The sequence below is a fragment of the Mustela lutreola genome, chromosome 11 (genome assembly GCF_030435805.1).
Source record: "Mustela lutreola isolate mMusLut2 chromosome 11, mMusLut2.pri, whole genome shotgun sequence".
NCBI lineage: Eukaryota > Metazoa > Chordata > Mammalia > Carnivora > Mustelidae > Mustela > Mustela lutreola.
The window spans coordinates 86,713,850-86,724,521 of record NC_081300.1 but is presented as its reverse complement, the minus strand read 5'-3'; the positions used below and the strand labels follow the sequence as shown (position 1 = coordinate 86,724,521).

General features: G+C 44.5%; 1 non-coding gene across 1 annotated transcript; it reads right to left on the bottom strand.

Moving 5' to 3' along the window:
• Positions 1–10,092: 10,092 nt before the first annotated feature.
• Positions 10,093–10,233, bottom strand: LOC131812015 (U4 spliceosomal RNA). The gene has a single exon (XR_009346240.1). It is a non-coding gene; the product is annotated as a U4 spliceosomal RNA (small nuclear RNA).
• Between the last annotated feature and the right edge of the window lie 439 nt (positions 10,234–10,672).

The window sequence follows — 10,672 nt, the reverse complement described above, 5'->3', positions numbered from 1 at the left end:
CCCGATTCTTCTCACTCCAGCCACCCTGGCCTCCATCACGTCCCTCGAACACAGCAAACTAGTTCTGACTTTGGAGCCCTCGAACCTGTGAGCCTCTTTCTGGAATGTTCTTCCGCGATCTTGGCACAGCTGTTCTTGCTCATCGTTGAGATCTCACTTCATGAGTCACCTCCTCAGATCCTGGGCATGTTATCCTCAAACTCCCCAACCCCCTCATCAGACCCTGTATCCCTTTATGCCGGTTTATTTTATTTACTTTCACCTTTGGACATTATGTCCTGTATTTATTTGTTTACCTGTTGGTTATTTGTCTCTCCCTTCCTCCCCCATTAAAATGTCAGGATTATGAGAAGAGGGTCTGGGCTTCTCTTCTCCACCAGTGTCTAGAATGAGAGGAGTTTGATAAAGAAGGGCTGGGACACTGAGGCATAAAGAGATGTATTGCCTGGGCTGTAAGATTAGTTGCGTGATCAGGACCAGAACCCCAGCCGCAGCCTTTCTCTCCATCACAGACCATTCACGGGTTTCCCAGGACTGACAAAGTCTCAAGTATGGGGGCCTTTAGCTGCAATGCTGTTTTGTCTTGTTTTAAGATTTTATTTATTTGTAAGATTATTTATTTATTTATTTGACAGAGGCAGCGAGATAGGGAACACCAGCGGTGGTAGGGGGGCAGGGGGAGAGGGAGAAGCAGGCTTCCCGCTGAGCAGGGAGCCTGATAAGGGGCTCGGACCCAGGACTCTGAGATCATGACCTGAGCCGAAGGCAGAAGCTTTAATCCACAGAGCCACCCAGGAGCCCAGATTTTAAGTAATCTCTACACCCCACATGGGACTCAAACTCATGACTCTGAGATCAAGAGTCACATGCTCCACCAACTGAGCCAGCCAGGCCCCTCCGCAGTGCTGTGTTTAAAAGCAAAAGACTGGGGCGCCTGGGTGGCTCAATGGGTTAAGCCTCTGCCTTCAGCTCAGGTCATGATCTCAGAGTCCTGGGATCGAGCCCTACATCGGGATCTCTGCTCAGCGGGGAGCCTGCTTCCCTCTCTCTCTCTGCCTGCCTCTCTGCCTATTTGTGATCTCTCTCTCTCTCTCTCTCTCTCTCTGTTAAATAAATAAATAAAATCTTAAAAAAAATAAAATAAAAAAAAAAAAAATAAAAGCAAAAGACTTGGGACGCCTGGGTGGCTCAGTTGGTTAAGCAGCTGCCTTCAGCTCAGGTCATGATCCCAGGGTCCTGGGATTGAGTCCCACATCGGGCTCCTTGCTCGGCAGGGAGCCTGCTTCTCCCTCTGCCTCTGCCTGCCATTCTGTCTGCCTGTGCTCGCTCGCTCTCCCTCTCTCTCTCTCTGACAAATAAATAAAATCTTAAAAAAAAAAATTAAAAAAAAAAAGCAAAAGACTGGAGGGGCGCCTGGGTGGCTCAGTGGGTTCAGCCTCTGCCTTCAGTTCAGGTCATGATCTCAGGGTCCTGGGATCAAGTCCTGCATCGGGCTGTCTGCTCACTGGGGAGCCTGCTTCCTCCTCTCTCTCTCTGCCTGCCTCTGTGCCTACTTGTGCTCTCTCTCTATGTCAAATAAATAAATAAAATCTTTAAAAGCAAAGCACTGGAAACAAACCAAATGTCCATGGACAGGGGAATGGGTAAGTAAACCACATACAATCCTACAATGGAAAACTCTAGCCACAGAAGAGATCCAGGAAGATCATTAAATACTAATAAGAAACTGTCTTCAAGATCTAAAAAAAAAACAAACACTGAACAGTGTTTGTAACATGTGTATCATTTATGGGGAAAGGGTGTTTATGAGATGCTTCGAAATGCTGGAGAGATCTGGGAGAATACATAAACATTCGTGTTAAATGGCAGGGGGTAAGGCTGGGAGCAAGAGGCTGGGGGCCAGGAGTGGGCAGGTGATTTCACTAAACACCCCTTTGAATCTTTTGAAGTTTAAACCACATTTGCCATTTTACCTATTCTCATAATGAATTGATATTTTTAAAAAGATTTTATTTATTTATTTGACAGAGAGATAGATCACAAGTAGGCAGAGAGGCAGGCAGAGAGGAGGAAGCAGTCTCCCCGCTGAGCAGAGAGCCCGATGTGGGGCTCGATCCCAGGACTCTGAGATCATGACCTGAGCGGAAGACAGAGGCTTTAACCCGCTGAGCCACCCAGGCACCCCATGAATTGATATTTTTAAACTAAAATACAATTACATTGTAAAAATGACACTGCTCAATTGGTTAAGCGTCTGCCTTTGGCTAAGGTCATGACCCAAGCGTCCTGGGTTTGAGTCCCAAATCAGGTTCCTTGCTCTATGGGGAGCCCATTTCTCCTTCTGCTTGCCACTCTCCCTGCTCATGTTTGCTCTCTCTCTACCAAAGAAACAAAATCTTAAAAAAAAAAAAAAAAAGACACTACAGACATTAACATGAAAGAAACTCAACTGCTTAAGAGTGATTCAAGGGAGACTTGGAAATATTTCTCGGAAAAGAATGAACACTGACCTGATTTTTGGAGAATGGGAAGCAGGCAGTGAGAAGGGCATTCCAGAAGAAGGGGCTGGTGGTCGAGTTTATGAGAGCCCCAGAGGAAGGGCAGCAAAAATGGAAGCTTCCAGCCTCTCCCGCTTATCTCCCCAGGTGGTTCAAAGAGTGGATCCAAGCAAGCATGTCAGCCCTCTGGAGGAAACTCTTAAGAGTCCAGGAGTCACAGGACAGACAAGGATTTAAACCCCAGCCCTGCCACCTGCCAACTGTGCAGCTTTACTCATGATAACCTCATCTTTCTGAGCCTCAGTTTCCTTATCAATGAATGCGTGTGAAGTTGAAGGTCTGATACTTAGCTGGGTGGTTTAGGGCAAGTGGCTTAACCACTCTGAGCCTCTGTTACGTTAATGGTAAAATCTGGATAATAAAATACATGCCTCCCAAGGTTGTTATGTGCATTCCACAACACAAAAAATGCAGGAAAAAGCCTGAGAAATTGAAACTAATTATCATGGGAGGACCAGAGAGAGATTAAGCCTGGGAGAGAAAAAGACAGATTTAGGGATCTGACCAGTCACCCAGGGGTTGCAGAATCAATATCATGGACTATTATCAATCATATTAATAGTTATTGTTATAAAATCATTATTATATTAGAATTAGTATTATATATAAATATTTATGTCTTATTTATATATAATAATTATTATTATACTAGAACATTTATTGTTTGAAGGGTGGGATGCACTATGTTAAGTCTTTTACATTATCTCATTTAATCCTTGCGTGGATTCATGCCTTGTGGGGTTCATGCCTATTTTATAGGCCAAGAAACTGAGGCTCATGAATAAGGATACTGGCTGGAGGTCACACGGGTACAAAGTGGTGAAGTCAGGATTCAAAGCCAGGACCGTCCTGACTTGAGAGTCCACGGGCTGGCTCACGAACGGGAGCGTGGGGGCACACAGCCTTAGGAAGGCCCTGCTGCCTCTGAATTGGGAGGGAAGGCATGGTCTGGGCTCCCACCATCCTGCTGAAATCCTTCAGGACACCAGAATAAGGGGTGCGCAGGTGGCTCAGTTGGTTAAGCATCTGCCTTCAGCTCAGATCATGATCTCAGGGTCCTGGGATGGAGCCCCACATCAGGCTCCCTGCTCACTGGGGAGCCTGTTTCTCCTTCTTCCTCTGCCTGCCACTCCCCCTGTTTGTACTCTTTCTGTCAAATAAATAAGTAAATAAATAATCTTAAAAAAAAAAAAAGACACCAGAATAAAACCCAGTAGTTTTCCAGGACTTGTAACCCCATTAAAAGACCCAGTGTGGCTACTTTCTCCCTTCTCAGCTCCAGTCTCAGGGGCTGACTTTTAGTTCCTCTGTCTCCAGACCCCTGCAGGGGCTGTTAACTCCTGTAAAAAGTCATCCTCTCTGTCCTGGTTAACCACTCTCTTTTAGTTAACCACTCTCTTTTAGTTCACAGCTCAGCTACCCCCTTTTCCAGGAAGCCTTCCCTGACCACCGCCCAGGCTTGGATAATTGGTCCTATGACCCCTACCAAAGCATTTAACTCTGGGTCAGGCATCATCGGAAGCACTTTTCCTATATCATGTAAAATGTCCTATATCATGTAAAATTTTTTATTTTAATTTTTAAACTTAACTTTTAATTTTTAATTTTATTTTTTAAATGATATATATAATTTTTAAAAAGTAATTATGATGATGATGATTTTATTTATTTTTGCCCAGAACTAATGCTCAGAAATTCTGATTTAATTGTCTTAGAATGCAACCTGGGCTTCAGAATTTTTATTTACTTATTTTTTAAAGATTGTATTTATGTATTTGACAGACAGAGATCACAAGTAGGCAGAGAAGCAGGCAGAGAGAGAGGAGGAAGCAGGCGCCCTGCTGAGCAGAAAACCGGATGCGGGGCTTGATATGGGGCTCTATATGGGGCTTGATATGGGGCTTGATCCCAGGACCCTGGGATCATGACTGAGCTGAAGGCAGAGGCTTTAACCCACTGAGCCACCCAGGTGCCCCGGGGCTTCAGAATTTTTTAAAAGCTCCCAGCTGATTCTTACAGATATCCTGAAGTGACTTGAACACTAAGAAGATTGTTTGGGGGGCTGGTGGGTCATTTCCTTGCTGAGATGGTCCTCAGGCTCTCTGTCCCTTGGAGTTAGGGGTCCAGATTGGCTGGGGTAACAGGGCGAAGGTGGAATGACTGTTGGCTCCATGGAGGGTGTTGGTGTTTCCAAAGCTATGTCCCTGTGTGGTGGGGAGGGCCAGGACTACCTCACCCAACAGTCTTTTCTTGCTCTCTGTCTGGAAAGGAGCTGGAGAACAAAGCAGTATTGAAACTGGATGTGAATTCACACCCCTCCCTCTTCCCTTCCCTAACGGGAAAACTGCTGAGACATCCAAACATATACATCAGACATTCTCCAGGTGCTCTCCCTACGTGGCTTTGTGGGTGAATACATTGGAAGAGTCTCGGGGGAGCTGATTTGGGGACACCTCTCAAATGCAAAATAGGCATGACCTTTGTGCAGGCAATCAGATCTATAGAAATTTTCCCTAGAAATACCCGACAAGGGGCGCCTGGGTGGCTCAGTGGGTTAGAGCCTCTGGCTTCGGCTCAGGTCATGATCCCAGGGTCCTGGGATCGAACCCTGCATTGGGTTCTCTGCTCGGCAAGGAGCCTGCTTCCCTTCCTCTCTCTGCCTCTCTGCCTCCTTGTGATCTCTGTCTGTCAAATAAATAAAATCTTAAAAAAAAAAAAAAAGAAATACCCCACGAGTAGGCAAAGCTGCACATGCAAGGATGTTCATAGGAGCTTTGCTTCTAATCAGGAAAAATGAAAATATGTCAAATGTCCATGTTCAGGAGACTGGTTAGCTGAAGTGAGATATACCCATACAGGAAGAGGGGAGCTATGTACTGATATAGGTAATATGCCACCATTGTATTATTTAGCAGAAAGAAAAAAGAATTAGTAGCACTGAGGTAGAATACAATCCAATGTTTGTTAATAATAATGTTGCCATAGGAATAGAACAATTTGGAAGAATAGTCTCACTTACCTGTGGTTTTCTCCTCTAGTAGGAGAGGAAGGCTTATGGTGGGGGATCTTTGTGTATACAATGCTTGGATTTTATATGCAAAATTATGTGCAGTAATTTTGTAATCAGAAAAAATTATTGTGAAATAATTGTGAATTAATAATTATTGTGAATTAATAAATATTGTGAATTAATAAATATTGTGAGATAGTATTATTGTGAAACAGAAAACAGTATGTTAACAGCTTATGGATTCACTTTCAAACACCTATTTTTATGTTGTCTGATTTTTACTGCAATTAAAAAAAAAATCAGGGGCGCCTGGGTGGCTCAGTGGGTTAAGCCGCTGCCTTCGGCTCGAGTCATGATCTCAGGGTCCTGGGATAGAGTCCCACATCAGGCTTTCTGCTCGGTGGGGAGCCTGCTTCCCTTCCTCTCTCTCTCTGCCTGCCTCTCTGTCTACTTGTGATCAATCTCTGTCAAATAAATAAATAAAAATCTTAAAAAAAAAAAAAATCATTGCAACTCAAATTACTCAGCCAAAAGAAGAGTCCAGTAGAGCTGAGAGCAAAATGTCACATGGATGTTCTGTAACTTTTCCCTCTTTTATTTTTTTAAATTTTAAAAAAGATTTTATTTATTTATTTGACAGAGACACAGCGAGAGAGGGAACAGAAGCAGGAGTGGGAGAGGGAGAAGCAGGCTTCCCGCCAAGCAGAAAGCCCAATGGGGGGCTCGATCCCATGTCCCAAGGGCCATGACCCAAGCCAAAGGCAGATGCTTAACGAATGCCTAACTTTTCCCTTTTTAAAATAAAAACATTATTTTGTTTTCTTTATTTGTTCGTCTTTTCAGTGGTTTTCCCATGCTTTTGTGTTTGCCCACAAATTAGTCATTATTTCACTTACTTGCTATTAGAAATTCTAAGAAAATCACACACACACAGACAAACACACACGCACACACACGCACACCACATCACATAGGTCAGTGTTTGCCAGAGTGTCAGCTGACATTCTGATCAATACAGAATTTGCCACAAGAGCACCATCTTCTATTTCCTCCAGACCTGGGTCAGTACTCTGATCAGCCATCTCGGCAAACCAGCTAAGGTGGAAAGAAATGGTTGGGGCGCATTTCCAGACCACACCATCAGGGACAATTATATCAACATTTCAACCTCTGGGTAGCACGCCTGCCTCCTTTTGAATTTCTTAATCAATCAACATGGGGTCTCCAGGATGTTCCCCCTTTTTCTTTTTTTTCAAAGTATTTTTTAAAATTTAAGGTATGTACTTTTTTTTTTTTTTAAGATTTTATTTATCTGACACAGAGAGAAAGAGCATAAGCAGGGGGAGTGGCAGGCCGAGGGAGAGGGAGAGGCAGACTTCCTCGGAGCAGGGAGCCCGAAGCCCCCTCAGTGCCCTGCCCCTCTTTTTCTTCCCAGAATGCCCCTTTGAGAAATGCTCACTGACCTCTTCTTGCCATCATGTTTGCTCAGTTCTTTTTTTTTTTTTTTTTTTTTTTTTTTTTTTTTTTTTTTTTTTTTTTTTTTTTTTTTTAAATATTTTATTTATTTATTTGAGAGAGAGACAGTGAGAGAGAGCATGAGCGAGGAGAAGGTCAGAGAGAGAAACAGACTCCCCATGGAGCTGGGAGCCTGATGCGGGACTCGATCCCAGGAATCCAGGATCATGACCTGAGCCGAAGGCAGTCGTCCAACCAACTGAGCCACCCAGGCGTCCCTGTTTGCTCAGTTCTGATACATTGGCTTCTCGGTGGCTCTCGAATTCCTGTCCTGAACTCAGGGCATCCCTCAGCCCCTGGAAACCTATCCGGGATTTTCCAGAGAAGGAGTGACATTAATTTATCTTACTCAGTCAGATTTGATGACTGATCAGGAAGTAGTTTAAGAAGGTAGTCATGGAAAGCAAAGGCTTTTAGTCTCAAATGGTTTCTATGGCAAGTGTTCATTCCACAAATTACTGATTACTTTTATAGTAGAGGCAGAGCAGTTACCTTAACCAGGTGCTTAAATTCAGCTTCACTGACAGTGGAAGATGCAGTGCAAAGTTCACAGAGACGCCCTTCAACTTCTCTTGAATCTAATCAAGTCCTGGGTATAGGAAATACAGGGTGACAAAGGAATATGTTGGTCAACACCTCCCCAGGACACCATCAGATGAAGTCAGAATGTGGGACTTCTGCAAGATACCTGTCTTGAGCTCTTCCAAAAAAAAAAAAAAAATCAATATCATAAAAGAAAGAGGAAAGGCTGGGAGGCTTGTCTAGATTTTATTTTATTTTTTAAGATTTTATTTATTTATTTGACAGAGAGAGAGAGAGAAATCACAAGTAGGCAGAGGCAGGCAGAGAGAGAGGGGGAAAGCAGGCTCCCCGCCAAGCAGAGAGCCCAACGTGGGGCTCAATCCCAGGACCCTGAGATCATGATCTGAGCTGAAGGCAGAGGCTTAACCCACTGAGACACCCAGGCGCCCCGCTTGTCTAGATTTTAAAAGACTGCACATGGAAAGTAAAATGATGCAGCTAGTCTGGAAAACAATCTGGCAATTCGTTACAAAACTAAACATGTAATTTCCCATATGGCCCCAGAGAATTAAAAATGTATGCTCACACAGAACTTGGATTGTTCTTTTCCTTCTCCTTTTTTAGGAAGCCCTATGCTCCTATGGGCTTGAACTCATGACCCCAAGATCCAGAATCACATGTTCTACTGACTGAGCCAGCCAGGGGGCCTCACCAAAACTTGTACAGGAATGTTCTTAGGAGCTTTACTGGTCAGGCAGCAACCCATGTGTCCTTCAGTGGGTGAATAATTGAACAAACTCTGATACTTCCATCAACGGAATGCTTCTCAGTGAGAGAAAGGAATGAATTATGGATTAATGCAACAACCTGGATGGACCTCAAGGACATTAGGTTTGGTGAAAAAGTCAATCTCAAAAATTTACATACCCTATGATTCCATTTATGTAGAACTCTGGAAAATGCTAATCATAGTGATACAAGGGAGTGGGAAGAGATGGGAGGTGGGGATGGATTAAAAATGAACACCAGAAATTTGGGGGCAGTGATGAACGTGTTCACTCTCTGGATGGCAGTAATGGTGTCATGGATGTACATTGTCTCAAAACTTATAAAGTTGTGTGCTTTGAATATGCGTGGTTTATTGAATGTCAATTATAACTCAATAGAGCTGTTTGTTGAAAAAAAAAAAGGAATGGAGAGTGGTTTCTGTGAGAACTAAATGGAATGAAGCATATTATGTACTTTTTGTGTAGTCTGGTACACAGTTAAGTACTCAGTGGCTGCTGTCGGAACTTGGCTGGTCTTCTGGATGGCTCCATCACATCTCCCTGCTTCTGTTCTTCATAGCACTGGAATCATCTGTAATTTCCGAGTTTATCTGTTCGTTTGCTTACTTGTGGTCTCAAGACTGTGAGCTCCCTAAAGCAGGGACTGGGTCTAATTTACCGCAGGGGTGGTTTTCCCCTGGGCCACACATCCTTTTTTTTTTTTTTTTTTTAAAGATGTTTATTTATTTGACAGAGAGAGATCACAAGTAGATAGATAGGCAGGCAGAGAGAGAGAGAGAGAGAGGGAAGCAGGCTCCCCACGGAGCAGAGAGCCCGATGCGGGGCTCGATCCCAGGACTCCGGGATCATGACCTGAGCCGAAGGCAGAGGCTTAACCCACTGAGCCACCCAGGCGCCCCATACACATCCTTTTGTTTACAGACCAGTAAAGTGTTTGATGGGTCACGGCGGTCCACCCATGTCCAGCTGGATCTGCCATGCGCAAGGGTAGGACTCCCGAAGGCTTCTGTCCGGGGACGTCCCTGGCCTTCCTAACATAGGACAAGACTAGAGGTAGCCGGTGTCGTGGAATCCAGTACACCCCTAGATGTGAGGGCACTTGGTTCCAAACACAGCTCTACCTTCCGTTGGCCTACTAGTTGCTTTAAAAGGCATCTGGGAGGGGAGCCTGGGTGGTACAGCGGGTTATAAATCTCTGCCTTCGGCTCAGGTCTGATCCCAGGGTCCTGGGATCGAGCCCCGCATCAGGCTCTCTGCTCAGCGGGGAGTCTGCTTGCCTTCCTCTCTCTGCCTACTTGTGATCTCTGTCAAATAAATAAATAAAATCTTTAAAAAAAAAAAGCATCTGGGTGAGGAGTGCCTAGGTGGCTCAGTGGGTTAAGCCTCTGCTTTTGGCTCGGGTCATGACCCAGGACCCCCACAGCAGGCTCTACGCTCAGCAGGGAGTCTACATCCCCCTTTCTCTCTGCCTACTTGTGATCTCTGTCTCTTGTCAAATGAATAAATAAACCCGAGAAAAACACACTTTGGTAGAAATAACTGCACATTACTATGAACCAGAAAGCTTCAGACTTTCAGAAAGGAGCCCATAAGAAAAGCAAATTTACACCTCCCACTGTTATGCAACGAAAAATAACGAAATACATAAAGAACCACCAAAACCCATTTCATACTGCTTTTTAAAAACAGGCATATTCAGTCTCCGTAGAGACTGTCAAAAATTGCCAATGCCGACTATATTTCAAGTCGTCATGGCGGGGTATTGGGAAAAGTTTTCAATTAGCAATAATCGCGCCTCGGATAAACCTCATTGGCTACGATACTGCCACTGCGCAAAGCTGAAAAACTCCTTCACGCACCCTGCTCCCCCACGGATGACAACTGTCTTATCAGTGACGGTGAGTGACTGCCAGCGAGTTCGTGGATCTGATGCGTTCTGCTTCTAGCAGTTATAGTTAAGGTCCGTCTGCGCCGGAGGTTTGTGCTTGTTGGATCATCTCGGTCGAACATTCAGATTTTGGAATTGAGAATGCATTCGCAGGGGATGCTGGGTAACCTTATGCAAATCTTCATGACATCACAGACATGACCAGGTTAGACCTGAATTTTGAGTTAAAGAACCTGAGCGGCGGTTTTGAAAGCGGGGAAAACGAATGAACCAGAAAAAGACGAGTGACCGCCGGCGGAGGTTCAGAGAACCAGGTGGGCAAAGGTCTCAGGAGATATCCGTGCAATCTCGAACGTTACTAGGGCAGAAAGAAAAATATTGACCAAAAAAA